The 19,156-nt window shown below is 39.7% G+C and overlaps 1 protein-coding gene across 7 annotated transcripts in view; it reads left to right on the top strand.

Moving 5' to 3' along the window:
- The window catches only part of DMD (dystrophin), a 2,426,617-nt gene that overhangs the window by 2,221,583 nt on the left and 185,878 nt on the right, over nucleotides 1-19,156 (top strand). The gene's annotated exons all lie outside the window — the stretch shown is intronic.

The following is a 19,156-nucleotide window of genomic DNA, read 5'->3' as shown; positions in this document are numbered from 1 at the left end:
GGGTTTGCCCACATTTGTTTTTTGGCAAAGATGGATGATTTCTGCTCCTCTATGTACACAAAGCATTTTAGGTGAATAAATAGTTCATGTACCTGAAAGGCAGTCAGCGGCAGGCCTGGATGTGTGGAGCTGAGGTGTTCATTCTCAATACAGAGCACTCAGCACTTTTCACATAACCACAACAGAATGATACTGTTTTCGGAGGCCATTTATGTCAGTCAAAGGAATACAGGTGCTTAGAAGCACCTTCCATGGGATGCCGTGTAAAATACAAATTATGATACATCAGGTCAATGTGGAAGAGAGAGGAGGGAGGATATGGAGTCATGACAGAACCTTAACAGTTTCCCATTGATTGTGCAATCAAATCCACTGCCTCAACAATTTAATTTAGTCGGCTTCATGAAATAATCCTCAGTACCAGCTAAAGTCTTTGAACCCACTTCTGCCATGAGTCTAACTAAAAACACTCCATGTGTTCCCATTGTTCCGGCCCCCCATGTTTTATTGGGTCACTTTCTGTTCTTCCCCTGCCCATCAATTCTTCATAATTCAGTTCTAAAGCAATATCAGCATCCTAGATCTTCATTACCACAGTCCTCCCGAAATTAGATTGCGTGCCTCAATTGTGTTAACCCAGAAGTATGGGAGTGAGGGAACTCTTTGGGCTTTTCAAGTAGAGACACATCCTTCAGGAATGCTTTGTCTTATTAAAGTTTTCCAGACAAGGTATCTCTTACCTTTAAGCAGTCTCCTTCAGTTTGCTTTGATCCTGCTTTTTATTTTTCTTCTTCTCAAATTGTATTGTAGTGTTTTTATTCTGGAAAATCATTCATTCACTCTATGTATTTTAAATACCTATTTAAATCACCTATATTATTAGATGATAAATTAACTTAGACACGCACTGTATGACTTTATATCCACTGTATATTTTGTGGAACAATTAATTCAGTCTCCTCCCAGTCATCTCCAGTCTCTTAGTCATCACAAGTTTTCATCTCTAAGATGTTTGGAACCTACTGCTTCTTCAACCTGTTTATAAAGCTCTCACTTTATCCAATTCCTTTCTGATAAAGAGATGGTCTTTACTAGATCAAGACTCTTCTTTTGTAGCCAAGGTTGGAGGATCACTTGTGAACCCAAAACACTTTCAACCCATTATTCTCCAGGTTATTCCTGTTTTGGAGCTTATTAAATATCTCACAGGGATTCCTAGTGTTCACCCTACCCCACCCCACCCCACCCCACCCCCAGTGTTCTTTCCCTAGATATTCATCTTCTCCCTGATGTTACATTCACTACAAAAGATCCCAGGACATTGCTGTGTGACAAGGGACATGAATTTAGTCCAAAAATTAAAAAGGAGACAAATTAGAGAAAACCTGTAGTTCCTCCCCACCACCACCTTCACAAACTAGTGTCTTGCTGCTCCTTGGTGGAATCAGAGAGCAGCTACCCTCTCTTTTTGCCCCCCTTTGTCCAGTGCTCTTTCACAGACCTGAAGCTCATGGTGGCAGTATTGATAAGGGCACAGATCTGGAAACAAGAAAACGAGTTCTGGTCCTGACTCTGTCATGAGTTGATTGTGTGGCCTTGGGCAAGTCACTTAACCTATACAGACCTTAGTTTCTCATTCATAAAATAAGTTGGACTAGGTGATGTCTAAGATCATTTGTAGCTCTAAGAATCAATGAGTGTGACTAGCTGAATGGTCTTGTCCAAATCCAAAAACTTAAGATCTCAGCTTTTCTTCAAGAAGTTTATCTTTATTTTTAAAATACTTTATTTTGATCATTAACACCAATTCTTATTTTTAAAGATCATAGGAATTCTATCCATTGTTTAATTAGCTGCAGATATGCTCCCTCAACCTACTCCAGTTTCTCCAGGTACCTATGTAAAGAGCTCAAATCTTGATGTTTAATTTAGGACTATCATTCTGCCTGATTTGCTGGTAAGAGACCTAGAGCAACAGACAGAAAAAATTAGTAGAAAGGGGAGTCTGGAGACCTTAAACCCTCTGAAGTAATCAGTTTCTAGGAATGAGGAATTATGTAACTTGTCACAAATACCCTGAAATTTATGGAGATCACTTATCTCTAAAAATTATAATCCATGGAACACCTGAATGGCTCAGCGGTTGAGCATCTGCCTTCCGCTCAGGGCATGATCCCAGGGTCCTGGGATCGAGTCCCACATTGGGCTCCCCACTCAGCAGGAGAGTCTGCTTCTCCCTCTGCCCCTCCCCGTGTTTATGCTCTCTCGCTCTCAAATAAATAAGTAAAATATTTTTAAATAAATAAACAATATAATCTATTTGAAATTAGATTATACAATTTCTCAACTATACCTCTAAAATTTTAAGCTAATGGAAGGAGAACACATGTTCAGAAAATATACATTGTCAACAAACAGATGACTAATGTCATTTGTGATTTATTACTACACATTACTGTTGTCTAAAAGATTCTTTTCATAGCAGATTACTTTGATGTACAAAGGTCCGTGGACTTCATGCACTGGCCAATGCCATTTGTAATTCAAGATACCTTATTTATCCACAAATAACAATGCTAATAAGTTTATAATAAGATTACTTCAACCAGTCCCCACCCTGTCCTTCCTCCTTGTTACCTTGTTTGTTTTGACTTGCATTCAAGAGATTTAAGCACACATTTCTAGGCACAAAGCCAGATGCAAAGCCAGATGTCTTCTCTGGATCTTTTTTTAAGATTTTTAAATTTATTTTGGATGGAGAGAGAGCACTTGCACATGTACACAGGGAGGGAGGGGCAGAGTGAGAGAAAAACCCAAGCCGACTCCACACTGAGCTAGAGCTAGGAGCCCAGCTCAAGGCTCCATCTCACGACCCTGAGATCAGATCTGAGACCAAAAGTCAGAAGCTGACTTAATTGCCTTTGCCACCCAGGTGTCCCCTCTGGATCTTTTTTTTTTTAATACTTAATAATTTTTTATTTTCAATGCTGGTATAAACTGATCATCTAAATAACTAGAGGTTTCTGCACCAGTAACCCCGTTCCAGTTATTTGTTGAGTTGTACGCTCGTGCTTGAGGTTATGTTATTAGCAGCATCTTCTGCTCTAGCTTGCAAATCAGACAGCATTTATGCCTGCATCCTGACACCAGCTTTTCATATGATGCTAAGAATCTTGATTTTGATACTTCAAACTACATGTTTGTCTAGTTTATTAGTCCATAGCATTCATCATTGTTACAGTTTTCATATTCTCTCTCCCTTGGGGCTCTCTTATTCCTGCCAGCATCTCTTTCAGGTTATTTGATTACAGCTTTCATTGCCCCTGAAAAAATAATCACCAACAATGTTCAACCTGTTACAACTGCCTTTTCCACTCTTTGCCATTTTGTAGTTTTTTGGCCTACTGTCAAACTCATGAAAATTTCAATATAATAGCCTTTAACCAGCTGCTGCATTCTGTTAGGATTTCTTTCACCTTTTTATGTTGCACAGTCCCATATGGGTAAACCGAATGGAGCCAAGAGCTGGGACTCTCTTGCTTTCTTAATGAGTTAGAAAATTATTCTTCTGTGTTCTGGACTGTCAAAAGAATTTAGGAATCCCAAACTTGCATGCAGTATGTTCCGGCATAGATGACATAATAAGAGCATAAGAAATAGTACACTGGGTCAGACCAGCAGGGCAACCAGCCCAGCACTCTGTCCCAGATGCAGACACCAGTGGCTGCTCATTGGTTAACCTAATAATTTTCATTTAAAAAATTAGGATGCATCCTGAACATTTCCTAATAATGCATCATAAATCAGCTGATGTTGAGTTTATCCAGGGGTTTCTTTTTCCCTTCTCCTCCTCAACCTTGCCTTTGGAAGAATAAGTTCCATCAATCTGCTGATTTCTGTGTGAAGAAAGAAAGGCATATTGCCATTTCTCTTCAGTGTACATTTTTGGACCTCAAGGGATGGCCCCAATTAAGTGCTGTGGAATTCAGCGAATACAATGGTATTTACCCAAAGTAGACTTTAGTCTCACATCCCCTTACAACCCCTTTTAATTTTCATCTTCCCTGTCCGAGAAATTCTAATCCTTTTTAGGCTCTTAGCCTGTCCTTGAATGGAAGATAAGTCTTCCCCTTGATCATCTTAGCTGCTTTGCCCGGGATCTCTTCCAGCTGTGTTACATCTTCCTTGGGGTGTCGTGACTGAAGCAGCCCAAATATTGGTTATTAAATTCATTAGCATTGTCTGTGTTCTCTGCTGGCTCATGAGGAAAGTAAACACTCTTTGCCATCTCCCATTGGTGCGGAGATGGAGAAACCAATTGAGATCATAGCTCGTTCTACCCATATTAGTCCTGGCCAGAGGTTGGTGCGCTGATACTTTTCTATAATACCAGCTAAAGCCTTTGACCCTCTGCTTCTGCCAGCTGGCCCTCAGGAAGACTTTGGGTTTCAGACAAGCTGATCCTTTCCTCTTTCAAAGATGCTGCAGTTGCTAAAAACTGGAAGGCCTTCACTAATGGAGTCAACCTGCTGCCTCCATCACCAGGAAGGCATTTCAGCAGGTTCCCTGTCTCACTAGCTCTGAAGCACTCCACAGGACAGCAAAAACTGTTCAGCTAACTGAACAGGGGAACACGCTAACTGTTCAGCCCTTCTTTACATGCCATGCTCAGGAAGCAGTTCGTGTCCACAGGAGCGTCTCTCTTTGCCTGCGGGTTATTTGGGATGTTGTATATGTTGCTATAGATGTTGTCGAATGACCTTGATCTGCCCTTGCCTCCACCCTCAATCCCAGGCATGTTTCTGCAGCCACCAATTGCCTGTGAATTACTCCCAGCTTTCTGGTGATTCCTGCTTAGCCAAATGCAATATGAAACCTCCTTGAGTGAAGCCCACAGTTGCTCCAGGCTACATTTCTTATTATTGTTGCTGTGTCTGCTACCAAAATGGGTGGTTAAGGTCCTGAATCTCCCATTGTCCATGGCTGCCATTCATGGTGGCTCCACCAGCACCAGTCCTTGCCACTCTGCATGGAATTATGGTGTCTGCCTAGACTCACCTTTTGGTATTTGTGTCTTCTAGCATCCTGCTGGTCTATTCTCAATTAAACTGATGAATCTTGCTCTAATTGTAAGTGCCCATTCTTCCTAACTCCAGTAGCATCTGAGTTTTGACAGCACCTTCCTCTGCACCATATTGCCTTGATTACTACTTTCTGGGCAGTTTTTTTTTTTATTCCAAACCACCCCTCCAACCCCACTGAAAGCATATCTTGCCCTTGTTCTTGCTCCAGCTCCATATTATTTGTGCCAGGAGTTGCTCTGATTCAAGTGTGGGTGAGTTTATTTGTTCCTTTGAGTCACTGATCACTATTTCAGTACCTGTATTTAGAGAGAGAGGAAGGAGCAGTTAGCTATGTCTCAGGGTTAACAGCGACCAGTGTGCTAAGTATCTGTGTCGGCTGGTTTGCAGTGGATACATTTTCTGAGAATGAGATGGCCTCTTATTTTAAAGAACACTGGATTATGATATCCAACTTAGAAACTATTCCTCTAGGTCTCATTCCTGATACCTCACTGTTTTAGGAATGATAACAACCTTCAGTTTAAAAATTGGTTAAGATTGACAGAGGTATATGCTCTATGAAACTAGTAAATAGACCGGGCATCAGAAGACTTGAAGTCTGATTTCAGCCTTGCTATCAACTAGCTATTTTTTTAAACTTTATTTAAGTAATGTGTACACCCAATGTGGGGCTCGAATTCACAACCCTAAGATCAAGAGTTGCACACTCTACCGACTGAGCCAACCAGGTACCTCTCAACTAGCTATTTGACCACAGGTGAATTGCTTACATTCCCTGGCCCTCAGTTTCTCTGTCTGTCATCCAAGAGGGCTGAATCACATGATACCACATATCATTTCCAGCCCTGACATTCTCTGATTTTATGAATATTGACTTTGAAATAAAAATTGTTTGTAACAGTTTTCCAGAGGAATGAAAATGGATCTTCAGATCACCCTTGAGAATTCTTACTGTGCCATCAATCTTCTCAGGATAAAGGACAAACAATATTAAACCTTTTTTTTTTTTTTACTTTACTGTTTAGCACCATTGATAATAGCAATGGATGTAACAGAATCAGCTGTCTAATTTCAGCTGTCAATCTTTGAGGATACTGGTGAATATCTGTGGGTAATTAAATTTGTGAAATCGCTGCCAAAAGCCTGGTGCTCTGACTTTTCAAAAGGCTTTAGTACACAAAGATAACCCAGAGGTCAGCCTTCTCTGCTGGGCTTTCTCCTCCACAGTTTGATGGTTCCAAAGGTCACATTAGCCGAGTCTCATTAAGCTCTGGAACCACAATGAAGGAATAGTCAGTAATGAATAATTGATGATATAATCATGAAAACAACTCAGTTTAAGATGTTAACTGCAAGAGATTGAATGCGACACCGCTGGGTTGTGGAGTGCCGAGACTGGCCTTTGGTTTTGTAGACCTTGTGGGTAGATGAAAACGTTGGTATCTTCTGCATCTTAAAGGCTCATAAAAAAATCTCGCAGCCTTCTTTATATAAAGTTTCATAAGCTGTAACATATAACTTTGACTGAAATAATTCTCTGTGAGGATAGGCTCTGTGTCTCTTTTGTAGCACAGAGCCTCCCGCTATAGCACGTGCTCGGTAGATACTTGAGTAAAGGAAGAAATGCGCACTAGTAGTTCCACATGCCTTACATCTTGCTGACTACTTTTACCTTCAGAAAATCTTCTAGCATCTTTGTATCAATTTAGATGTACTGCCTGAATGGGTCTCCTATATCCTCTAGACATCAACTTTAATATTAGAAAGCATGCTGAGACTTTCATGGAGTTAATCATGTCTCCTATAGCCAGTACCTAGGAGAAAATCCTTAGCATGCGAGTCTGAATGGTATATACCAAATCCTGAGATCTCGATTCTGTTCTGTGTTTATCCAACAATATGATTTGGGTTATAACTGAGCCCATCTGGGACTGAGTTTCCCCATCAACAATAAGGAAGCAGAGCTAGCTAATGCCTAAGATTACTCTGAGTTCTGGCTGTCTTTGCTTCGATAGAACTGAGGTCTTTTTTTTTTTTTTTCCTACTTTTGGTTTTCTAGTGGTCAGTAGAGCTTTAAATTGATCAACCACTGTGTTCACTAAGCGTTTGTATACAGGATCTAGTGGCCACTGAATCTTAAGAGAATAGCATTGGTAAGTTTTTATTTTAAAGACAATTTTTGTACCATTCTGTATGTTATGTGTAATGCTTAAAGTTGGCAGCATGGATACATATACAAATGTACGAGGCAGCTAAAATAGAATGTTGAATACAGGCCAAAAACTCTATTATATTACGCAGATATAGCATAAGTGGCCCCTGTCTCATTCGTGGCACTTTTGGGAATGTGAGAGTGTGCATAAAATATATTTAGGTCTGTTTCCCTAAAAGAAGAAAAGTAAACCATTCCAGTTCTTCCTTCCTTTTCTTTTTCTAACATTCTTAAACAAGCACTTTCTTCCATAATCATGTGGTAGAAAAAAAAAAACATGGGCTGTCACATCAGATAAATCTATGTTTGAAGCCCAGCTTTATCATATTCTGACTGTCATTTGAACAATTTGCTTAACCTCACAACCATTCTACTTTCTGGCCCATAAGGAATATTAATTGGCTTTCCTTCTCTTCTCTGAAAGCGAGTTGAAGTCTAATCGACATCTACTAGATACTGAGGGTTGGATTTGTAGGAAAACACTCACACAGATACATCCAGTATTAGCTACATGTTTAGAATATTTTCTAGGATGCAAATATGTCCTTGATCAAATTAGTTTATTTTCATTTTTGGAGTTCCCACATAGTGTGGGGTATGTGTGAATTCCCAAACATTCCTGAGCTTCTCCTAGGCTTCTCTAATTGCTTCTTATCCTGTTCCCCCTGGGAAGCAGCATCCTGTTGCCTTCACAAAGGTCAGCAGCAGCCGAGACAACATTTGAAAATAACTTAATAACCTTGAACTGCCTCTCCCCTATGGATAATTTCCTTAGAGCATTAGTCCTTTGAACACTGACCTGGTTGCAGAAAATGTCCCTTGCTCACCGGGGAAACTCCAAATCCCATTCAGTCTTCCCCTCCTTCATTTCAGGGGATTGGGGGCGAGGTGGGGGAGTAAAGAGGGGGGAGCTTGGGAGTGGAACAGTGGATAGAGAGAAGGAATTCTTTCTGGGAGAATGTTCATGTGCACACACACATGCAATTTATTCTTTTAAAAAATTGAGTGCATTATAAATCAGTGCTGTCACATTGCAAAATTTTAAAACCCCTGCACAAGAGAGAAGAAAACTATCTGCTTTCAGCAGCAGTCTGGAAAGCTCCTAAGAACAGGTCCTATATGAGGCTTAGCCCACTGTCAGCATTGAGCAAATGATCACGTCTTTTGTGTTATCATTAACTCCCGGGTGGATGAAACAGAGAAGCTTTCCTGCTCCTTCTGAAATTTTCAATTGCTTTTTCTGTTTTTTCTTTCTCAGCTTATCCACATCCATCTTGGTCCCCAAAGCCAATGCATGTCAGATAACGCAGAGTAATTTTTTTAACTTGCTTCTTTGTTGTTTTAGAAGGAATTGTTTGTTGTTGTTTCCTTTAGGTTTGTTGCCTTTTCCTTGGATTTGAGCTTTCTGTGAAGTTACAATCCATATAATCTAGACAGGATGAAAAACCAAGTTTAGGGGTGCCTGGGTAGCTCAGTCAGTTGAACATCTGACTTGATTTTAGCTCAGGTCATGATCTCAGGGTCTTGGGATTGAGCCTCACATGCTCTCTCTATATATATCTCTCTCCAAAATAAATTAATCGTTTTTTTAAAAAAGCAAATTTAATGTGTGCCTACTAAGTGTTAAGTGATAGACTAGCTGTATCTTCCCCATTTATGAGTATGACACTGTCAATTATTATCCAGTAAAGAGGACATAGCTGAGACTCAGAGAGGTTGGTGGCTTAAGTCATGCTGATAATGACATGGCTTTGTACCTTTCCCACCAACCCTATGACATCAGCTGGCTTTCCCCCATCTTACTCCCAGTCTAGGACTCCCACAGTCCTAGCCTTACTGCCCACATGCATGCTCCAGAGGATCAGAATTGCTTGGAGCTCCTTGCCTGGGTAAGGTAAATTTGGGGAGGAGGTGGTCTCTGGGCCCTGAGGGCAGAGGCCAGCTTAGTCAGGACACACAGGGATGCAAATGGAGACATATTTAGTGGTAGGGCTGGCTGTTGAGGGTTGGAAGAAAAATACATCGAATAAAGGGGGAGAGATTTTAAAAATAAGAGTAAACATAAACATCTCATTTGTTGCTCCCAGCTGTTTCAGATTCCTAGTATTGTTGATTAAAAACTGGCCCGTAGGGCAGCCCCGGTGGCGCAGTGGTTTAGTGCCGCCTGCAGCCTGAGGTGTGATCCTGGAGACCCGGGATCGAGTCCCACGGCGGGCTCCCTGCATGGAGCCTGCTTCTCCCTCTGCCTGTGTCTCTGTCTCTCTCTCTGTGTCTCTCATGAATAAATAAATAAAATCTTTAAAAAAAAAAAACTGGCCCCTAGTGTAACCAAGCATAGTCTGTCCAGCACTGTGTGGCCGCCATCTTGGGCATCCTCTGTGCTCCTCTATAGGCCATCCCTGCATTACTGGTGGTTTTTTCTTGGCTTACCTGCCCAAACAGCTTCTTCTACTATGCTCTTATAGAGACTTTATTTTCTCTTTGTTACTTTTGGCAATAAAGGGAAGGAAGAAATAAAATGAAGCAAATACCTGCTCCACCTTGATCCTACCTCCATGGAAGCTGAGAAAGCAAAGAATTTCTGAGTCATAGCCTGCCACCTCCATCATCACTAAGATGATGGTATGGCTAAAACAGTAACCTGATTGATGCCATGGAATGTGTTTCTCATATTCCCAATTATAAGACTTTTCAGAGGTCTGGACGTGGTCAACTCAGGTAGACTAGGACGCACTTGAGGAGCCTTTTCAGCACTAGAGCACATCCTTGAATTTGACACCCTCCCTCCTTCCAGCAACAAAGGAAGTCCCATCTTTCCCATAAATCCTAGGCCTATAGTTCTAGTCTTATAAGGTAAACACATAGAGCCTATGGCTATAGGTTGTGGCTTCTCCAGGCATTGAGCATTGGGTCAGCCTATGTATGTATTACATGTAGAAGATCTCACCTTATTGCCGAGTGTTATCTCTAGGGTTTTTATTATCATAACTACATGGTGGGGAAGAGGTATCTTGTATACTTTCTCCTATAATAACTTAAAATCACCAAACCAGTGGGGGAAATTAATGTTTTCAAAGATAAAGAATAACTTAATTTCCTGTAGTTTAAGAAAAATCTCTGTCTGAATATATAGTCACCCTGTACTAACCTAGAAATAGAAGTGCTTTCTCAGATATAAGGCCAGTTTAATGCTTTTTTCCTCCCTCTTACTTATATCAGTACCACAGAACTTTTCTGCCCCACCTCAAAAAAATCCCACCAAAAAAGAATGAACTCTAGATGGAGCAGGAGAGGCCAAGCATCATAGGTAGAAGCAAAAGTTCAAAGTGTAAATATCTTTAGAGCTAGAGGGAGGAGAGTGTGAGCAAGAGAAGAAAGAAGAGGGGCAAGGGGCAGAGGAGAAGGAAGGAAGGAATATGAAGAATAGGCCTGTGATTCATCCCTCAGGGGTTGTGGGAGGGGGGTATGAATGACCTCAACTCAACAGACCACCTTATAAACATGCTAATGACCTCCCAGACCTCCTTGTTAATCTCATTAATGGCACTTTAACTAGCAGAAGGATAGCTGAAAGTTCTATACATGCAATCTTTTTAGCAGGATATACCTGGTCTGGCTATTTTACACATGGTAAATAAACCCAGAATGTATGGATTTATAAGTGACGACTGGATGGAAAGTGAGGCATAGTCACATGAGCATTTTCCTATTTGTGTCATTAACAAATATCAAATGGAAGCCTTTGGAGACTGAACTGGCTTCCGCTCATTGTCACTGTTTCTGCATAAGTTTTTTGAAGACTTTTCTTTTAATATAAAACCAGAACATCTCATGATGTGAAAGACCAGAGCTATTTTGGAAACATGTGTCTGATTATTCCAAGTTCCTCCAGGGAAAGAATGTTTTATCTGTGCCTGGTGTTTCCCTTATGATCCTTCAACTCATTAGTGAAGATTGGTACTAGATAAGAATCTATGATTTATGTGAGTCCAATTTAAAATTCAGTGCTTTATTCCTACACAATATGAATTTATTTTAATTTAAAAATTGCCTTTGCAGTGAGAAAAAGCAAAGAAAGGTAGGATGAGTGGGCCTATATATTTGCCCTTACCATGTTGTCCCCTGTTCTTGGAAATCACAAGTCTAAAAAAAGCCAGAGTCAAGACTAGTGAGGGATATAACCATTATTTTTATAACTGTTATAGATTTTTTTAATGTTATAAATATTTTTTAATTATTTTATTTAAGTTTTATTTAAATTAATTTTTGAAAATTATATAGGGGCACCTGGGTGGCTCAGTTGGTTGAGCATCCAGTTCTTCATTTTGGCTCAGGTCATGATCTCAGGGTCATGAGATCAAGCCCCACATTGGGCTCCACACTCAGCATGGAATCTACTTGCCCTTCTCCCTCTACCCCTCCCCCCACTGACATGTGTGTGTGCTCTCTCTTTCTCAAATAAATAAAATCTTTTAAAAAAGAAAATGATATAAATGATGTTGATTTTTTACAGTTACCTTCGAATAGTTCTTAAAGATAGTCCTTAAGTCATCTCTACTGTTTTAACTCTTGAAATGTTGTTAATTTTTAGATCCCTCACCTCCCCAATTTAAGCATTAAACTCTTTGACAATGCTTGTGCATTACACTTCTTTGCATCACCCTTAGCAATTTATTTTTTTTAAAGATTTCATTTTTTTAAATTTATTCATGAGAGACACAGAGAGAGGCAGAGATACAGGCAGAGGGAGAAGCAGGCTCCCCGTAAGGAGCCCCATGTGGGACTCAATCCCAGATCCTGGGATCACACCCTGAGCCAAAAGCAGACGCTCAACTGCTAAGCCACCCAGGTGTCTCCACCCTTAGCAATTTATTATCTCACACATAAAAACTGAGAAGAAACACTGGATAGTTTGTTTTGCTTTTGAGGCAAAATAAGCACATTTGGGGGAACTGAGCCATGATCCTAGTAAGTATTTTCATAAAGGAATAGATAATAGCAGATTAAAGATGTTCTATGTAATGCTTTTATTCTAGGTAGTCTCACTGACATTCGTTGATTAAATTATATTTTGAAGGCAATTTTAGACATTAGCTCATTCATTTTCTGTATTTTTGTTGGTGGAAAGCAGAGAAATGCTTGATGGAATTGGTTGCTTCATTGAACTGTGCTGTAAACCATAGATCTTTGTAAGTTGCTGTTTTAGAGAAAGTTTTTAAGTGAATGTATTCCTTTAGTAGCTCCTGTTGCCACAACTTTTAGGAGGATATCTTAGGAAAATGTCTTCAAATCCTATTCCTATCAAAATGCACAGGCTGCCTTCAAAAGCTGAGGTTGCTCCATGAGTGCACATAAGCCTGTCTTAATATTAAAAGAATTTGAAAAAAGTCTGGATGAGGTACGTGCGTAGAGTCTAAGAGAGACGTTGAGGCAGAGCCATGGTAGCATCCAGTGGGGAAAGAAAGGCCTCAAGTTGGCATTTTGTTACATACAGCCAGTTCCAGCCATTCCCTGGTAAATATTAGACATCATTAACAAGCACATACAAAATAGATTAATTGCATAAGTGTTGAATGTTGGTAAAACGAGAGCCAGTGGTGGGTTTTTTTTTTTTCAAATATGGTTTGGTTTTGCTTTTGGTTTTGGTAAGAGGAAAAGTCATCCCATTGTATCTTTTAAAATAGACTTTATTATTAAGGAACTTAGAGTTGTTTATCTACCTCATATTTCATACACTCAGCTGCCAAGCCATTTCTTTTTGCTGCAAGCACCACAGAGAGCAGAAGTCATCCTTACTCTGCTCAGCCTCGTTCATCATCAACAAAATTGCCAATTATATTCCAAGTCCTTGAATGTACTGCTCGAGAAGAAGATGTATAAGCTGAAAGGGAGCAGCTCAATGTTGGGATGGAAGTTTGATCTTTCTCTACTGGTTGGTAGATTCAAAGCGTACTAATCTTGTTTTGACTTGGGAACTGGAAAAAATTAATATGGAAGTATGGAGAAAACATGTTCAAACTACAAAGTCATTTTCCCTGAGAAGTTATCTGACTGTAGCTGTAACTATAACTCAGAGTATATCAGAGGGCTCAGATGTGGAACATTTCCTTAAAATTAAAACCTAAAAATCCCAATGTCTAATAGAATGTATAAAAATAGCTACCTCTGAAGGATACAGGATGAGCAGAGGAATGCTGAATAATATCGTCTGACAGTTTGGGCCATACCTTTATAGTGGTTGCAGTGGCCTGAAAAATATAGGATTAATTCAATAAAACATTGGGAAAAAACAACATAAACATAATATATTTTAAATTAAAAACACTGAATAGGAACAGGAGAAAAAAAATCCCCCAGCAAATCAATATTGCTTGGGGAAGCATGAATCCCAGACCAGCAATATTTTTATCCAAATAACCTCTAGTTCTGTAGTGAACAAACACCTTTATCACCAAGTTTTATAAACAGAGAGTGAAGGAAAGAGTACTTAAGATTGTTGGATATACTTCTCCAAGATGGTAACTTTATTCAGAGATTCAGGCTTGACTATACCAGCTTCTGAATTTATCTCTAGTACTTTGTCAGTTTAGGATTGCAAAATACAAATAGAGACATGGTATAATAATTACGAAGATTGTTAATAGGGGTGGCTGTAGGAAACAGATGATTGTTGTATAGATTAATAACATACTTAAGGAAATCTGTGGGGAATTTAAGTTGGGATATGAAACACCGAACTAAAGCAGAGGTGAAATAAAAAACTCATGAGAGATTAAATTAAGGCATAAGTATCTAAAGCTGTAAATTCTATATGTCTGATAAAATACCATGTACGCTAGTTCCCCTCCCCCATCCATGGTTTCGCTTTGTAGTTTGGGTTACCCGAGGTCAACTATGGTCTGGAAGCAAGTGACGTTTCTTCTTCTTTTTTAAAATTTTATTTATTTATTCATGAAAGACACACAGAGAGAGAGGCAGAGACATAGGCAGAGGGAGAAGCAGGATCCCTGTGGGGAGCCCGATCCAGAACTCAATCCCAGGACCCCGGGACCACGCCCTGAGCTGAAGGCAGATGCTCAACCACTGAGCCACCCAGGTTCCCAGTGATGTTCCTTCTGATGTATTGTCAGGTCAGTAGTAGGGAGCGCCTGGGTGGCTCAGTTGGTGAGGTGTGTGCCTTTGGCTTGGGTCATGGTCCCAGGATCCTGGGATTGAGTCCCATATTGGGCTTCCTGCTCAACAGGAAGCCTGCCTCTCCCTCTTGCTCTACCCCCCACTCATGCTTGCTTGCTCTCTCTCTCAAATAAATAAATAAAATCTTTTTAAAAAGAAGGTCAGTAGTGCCAAACAGTACATACATCACAGTGTCTGCATCATTCACCTCATTTCAGCTCATCATGTTAGGCATTTTATCATCCCACATCATTACAAGATGAAGGGAGTGCAGTACAGTAAGATATTTAGAGAGAGAGAGGTGACATTCATATAACTTTTATTATAGTTTATTGTTGTAATAGTATGTTATTATTAGTTATGGTTGTTAATCTCTTATTGTGTCTAATTTATGTATGAAACTTTATCATAGGCATGTCTGTATAGGAAAAAACATAGTGTACATAGGGTTTGGTACTATCTGCAGTTTCAGACATCTGGTTGGGGGCTTGGAATGTATCCCCTGTGGATAATGCAGGGAACTGCTGCCTGCCCTTATGTAATTGTGTTACTCAATGATCTTCATTACTCTAGAAATACGGGGAGTGACCCTGTGTATAGTGGCATCACTTCTGCTTATAAGCCAATCAAAAGATATGTAAGCCACCCTTCATGTATAATATACACTATAAAGGTATATTTTAATCCAGTTTTTTTTATTTGAAAACTAATTTCAGATAAACTCTATTGGGCAGTTCTTGATTTTTTTATTTGAGTACTCTGATAAATATATATTTTTTAAATTTTAAATTTTTATTTTTTTGATAAATATATTTATTGAATGTCCAAGTGTCTTGTATCCTTTTCAAAGAAAGAAAACAGTCCTTTAAATGCCTAACTACCTGGGACATCCTCTGATTGTCTTCCCCGAGAGTTCAAATCATACAACTATGAATACCAACTACAATGAAAGACCATTTTTGTCAGACCGTATGTTTTGTGTGTTTATTTTGATGTTCACAGTAGAAAGTAGACTTAGTGCCAAACCTTGCTTTCAGTTTGGTCCATAGTAGCAAAGTGTATCTGGTGTGTTGAGCCCTGAATCCGTTCCTTCTGCAACCCCAAGAAGACAAACCTTCGAAATGCAAACATTGACTTTTCTCAGTGTCCCGGGTAAAGGTTGATGGAGGTGTTTGGTTTATTGTTTTGTTTCCTGCTGGTGCTTTGTTATAGTACAGTTAGAGACCAAGAACAGTATTGGTGGGTGACTGCGAAAGCCTTTAGTCTCCAGTAGTACCCACTGGACACTCTTTACCTCCAGTAGCACCACACAAACATATAACCTAAGCAAAAGAATAAGCTTGCCAACCAAAGAGCCACTCCTCTATATAGAAATACTGGAGCTGCTTGGGTTTAGATAGATTTAGTTTGAGGCACCTCTTGGGTACCCAGGCATGCAGCTGGAAATACAAATCTGAAGCTCAAGGAAGAGGTCAGGCCAAGGACCCTAACTTGTGGTGTCCTTCACATGTATGTGGTTCTTTGAGTCCTTGAACAAAATGCCATCACATTGATATGAGAGAAGAAACCCGAAGACGTCCCAATATTAAACTTCTCTCTGTTCTGCCAAAGGCAAATGTGTTAAGTAATAGATTTGTTGAATGAATTAACCAAGCAGTATTTATTGGGTGCTACCATGCCCGATATTGTTTTAGGCACCAGAGACACGGTAATGAGCAATCCAGGCACAGCTGAGGTCATCCTGGAACTCCTGCAACTCCCAGGGTAGTTCCTGCCATCCTAGTGAAAGACATAGGCAAAGAATGCCTCAGACCTGGGGCCAGAGATGGGCCAGCAAGGCAGCCAGTTGCCATTAACTACGCCTGCATATACTGTAAGATGGCGTATTTTTGCAAAGAAGTGAAACTGATGATTCAAAATGTTTGATGCTTCAGGTAGAATGGAAATAACCTTGGACAAGGAATGAAGCCCATGAAAAGATGTTCAGCATCTAGTCACTAGGGAAATGCACACCAAAAACAAAAAACAAAACCTACAGTGAGATACCACTTTACACCCAGCAGAATGGCTATGGTTTAAAAAAAAAAAAAAAAGTGTGGATGAAGATGTGGAGAAATGATAACCCAGGCCATCGCTGGTGGGAATGGTTTGGTATTTCCTTCAAAAGTTAAACATAGAATTACCAGCTGATTGGGCAATTGCACTTCTAGATATCTATCCCAAAGAATTGAAAGCAACAACAGGAAAAAGATATTGTCACTAATGTTCATAGCAGCATTCTTCACAGCAGCCAATAGGTGGAAAAAACCCACATGTCCATGAACAGATGATTAGGTAAGCAAAATGTAGTATGTACGTACAACAGAATATTATTCAGCCTTAAAACGGAGTGAAATTCTGATACATCTTATACCGTGAATGAACCTTTAAAATATGCTAAGTGCAATAAACCCGACACAAAAGGACAAATACTGCGTGGTTCCACTTGTGAGGTACCTACAAGAGTCAAATTCATAGAGATAGAAAGTAGATTAGTGGTTGCCCAGGAATGAGGTGACAAGGGAAAGGGAGTTATTTGGATGGTGAATGGTTACAGAGTTTTTGTTTGGGATAAAAAAGTTCTAGAAATGGGTAGTACTGATGGTTGTACAACCTTGTGAGTGTACTTAATGCCACTGAATTGTACACTTACAAATGGCTAAAATGGTAAATTTCATGTTACATATATTTTATGACAATAAAAAATGCCCTCAAAATAAAGGATTACTTAATAAATTTGTATAGGATTTAAATAACTAAAGGAGCTAGAATAATCTCTATTTTTATCTTGATTCTGTACTAATGATCTACATAAAACTATTAAAACATACATAAACTAGGTGCAAGAAGTAGAGAGCTTTTTCTTAGGTATCCAAGACTTTCCCCTATGCTTTCAAAGTCTGTTGCATGATTTACTTCCTCAACTTGGCCTGTAATACAGGAATGCAATACCATTGCAGAGATTAATTGGTGTATTTGTGAACTGTGCCGAAATGCTAAAATGAAAGCATAAAACTATAAAATGCATTATTATCCATTAAAGAGGCATAGTTTATAAGACTGTCTCTGATCATTGTCAAAGCATAAATGACCACTTTCACCCATAATTAGCCAATTTAGTATGAAGTTATTTTTTACTTGGTATATTTTGCTTAACCTCAGTTGTGTTTGTAAAAACAGAAATTGTTATTTGTTAGTGCTTTCAAAATTTCACACAAATGCTAAAATGTCCTTTAATTCTAATGCACTTAAGAAATGGTTGGATTCTCCTTGCCTAATAAAAATCTCTAGCTGTTTAAAGGTGCACTCTTGACTGGTGGATTCATTCAATATGTATTTATTTACCATAATATGTGTGCCAGATACAGTGCTAGCTGCATAGGTGAGATCATGTGTCTAGGCACTTTAGAAGGAGGGAACTTGTCAATACAAGGAATTAAAATGACAGTGTGACCGTTGGTGAGGGGATGGAGAGAAAACCTGAAAAGCCCTCTGGCTGATGTAGATGAATTACATGGGGTCCCCACATATACAAAGAGTAAAAGGTTATTGATGAAATCAAGGTGAGAGATGACGGTAATTGAACCATGATGATGGTAGATTGGAGATGTTAAGAAGGAGAGAGATTTGAGAGGGATTTGAGAGGTAAAAATCCTTCAGACTTGAGGATATGTGGCAAGGGCGGGATTGCAAAGAGAAAGGGAGACATATCAAAGAATCACACCTCAATTTCTTGGCAAAGGATAGTTGATAACTCTGTAGCGAGATACGGAATGCTGAAGAGAGACTACATTTGGGTGGCAATATGATTGTGGATTTGAATTTGAGGTGATTTGTGACATCCAAGAAGTCCTGCCAAGTAGACAGGTGATCAGTGTCTAGGGTCCAGAATAGAGCTAGTTACGTCTGGGTTGGAGTAATTAATTTCAATAGCATTTGTGTGTAACTGATAAGTGAAACCATGGGTATTAATGAGATTATAATGCTAAATTGTGGAAGGGCGGGGCGCCTGGGTGGCTCTTGTCGGCCTTCAGGCTCAGGGGTCCTAGGATTAAGTCCCATGTTGGGCTCCCTGCTCAGCAAGGAGTCTGCTTCTCCCTCTCCCTCTACCCCTCCCCACCCCTGCTTGTGCACTCTCTCTCTCTCAAATAAATAAATAAATAGTGAAAAGGCAATTTTTAAAGCTCTTTGCTTTTTTTTAAAGATTTTATTTATTCATGAGAGACACAGACGGAGAGAGAGGCAGAGACACAGGCAGAGAGAGAAGCAGGCTCCATGCAGGGAGCCCGTTGTGGGACTCAATCCCAGGGCTCCAGGATCACACCCTGGGCCAAACGCAGGCACCAAACCGCTGAGCCATTTAGGGATCCCCCAAGCTCTTTGCTTTTTGAAGTACAGTTGCAGTATTAAAAGCAAATTTTAAGACTGATTTTTTTAAATAATAAAATGAAAAAATTTAAAATTTGGACAAAGACACATTCCAGTTCCACTGGTCATTGGGTAGGGGTGGGAAAATCAAAGGAGACCTTAATTTCCTCCTCTCTGTTTTATTTTGTTTAAAAAGAAGCTGTCTGCAAAGGCAAAATGATAACTGTTACTAATCCTGGGCAGTGGGAGAAAACATTCTTGTTATTTGTATCCTGGGCTT

Source organism: Vulpes vulpes, chromosome X (assembly GCF_048418805.1).
Source record: "Vulpes vulpes isolate BD-2025 chromosome X, VulVul3, whole genome shotgun sequence".
NCBI classification, from domain to species: domain Eukaryota; kingdom Metazoa; phylum Chordata; class Mammalia; order Carnivora; family Canidae; genus Vulpes; species Vulpes vulpes.
The sequence above is the reverse complement of the archived record's forward strand: the minus strand, read 5'-3'. Positions and strand labels throughout refer to the sequence as shown.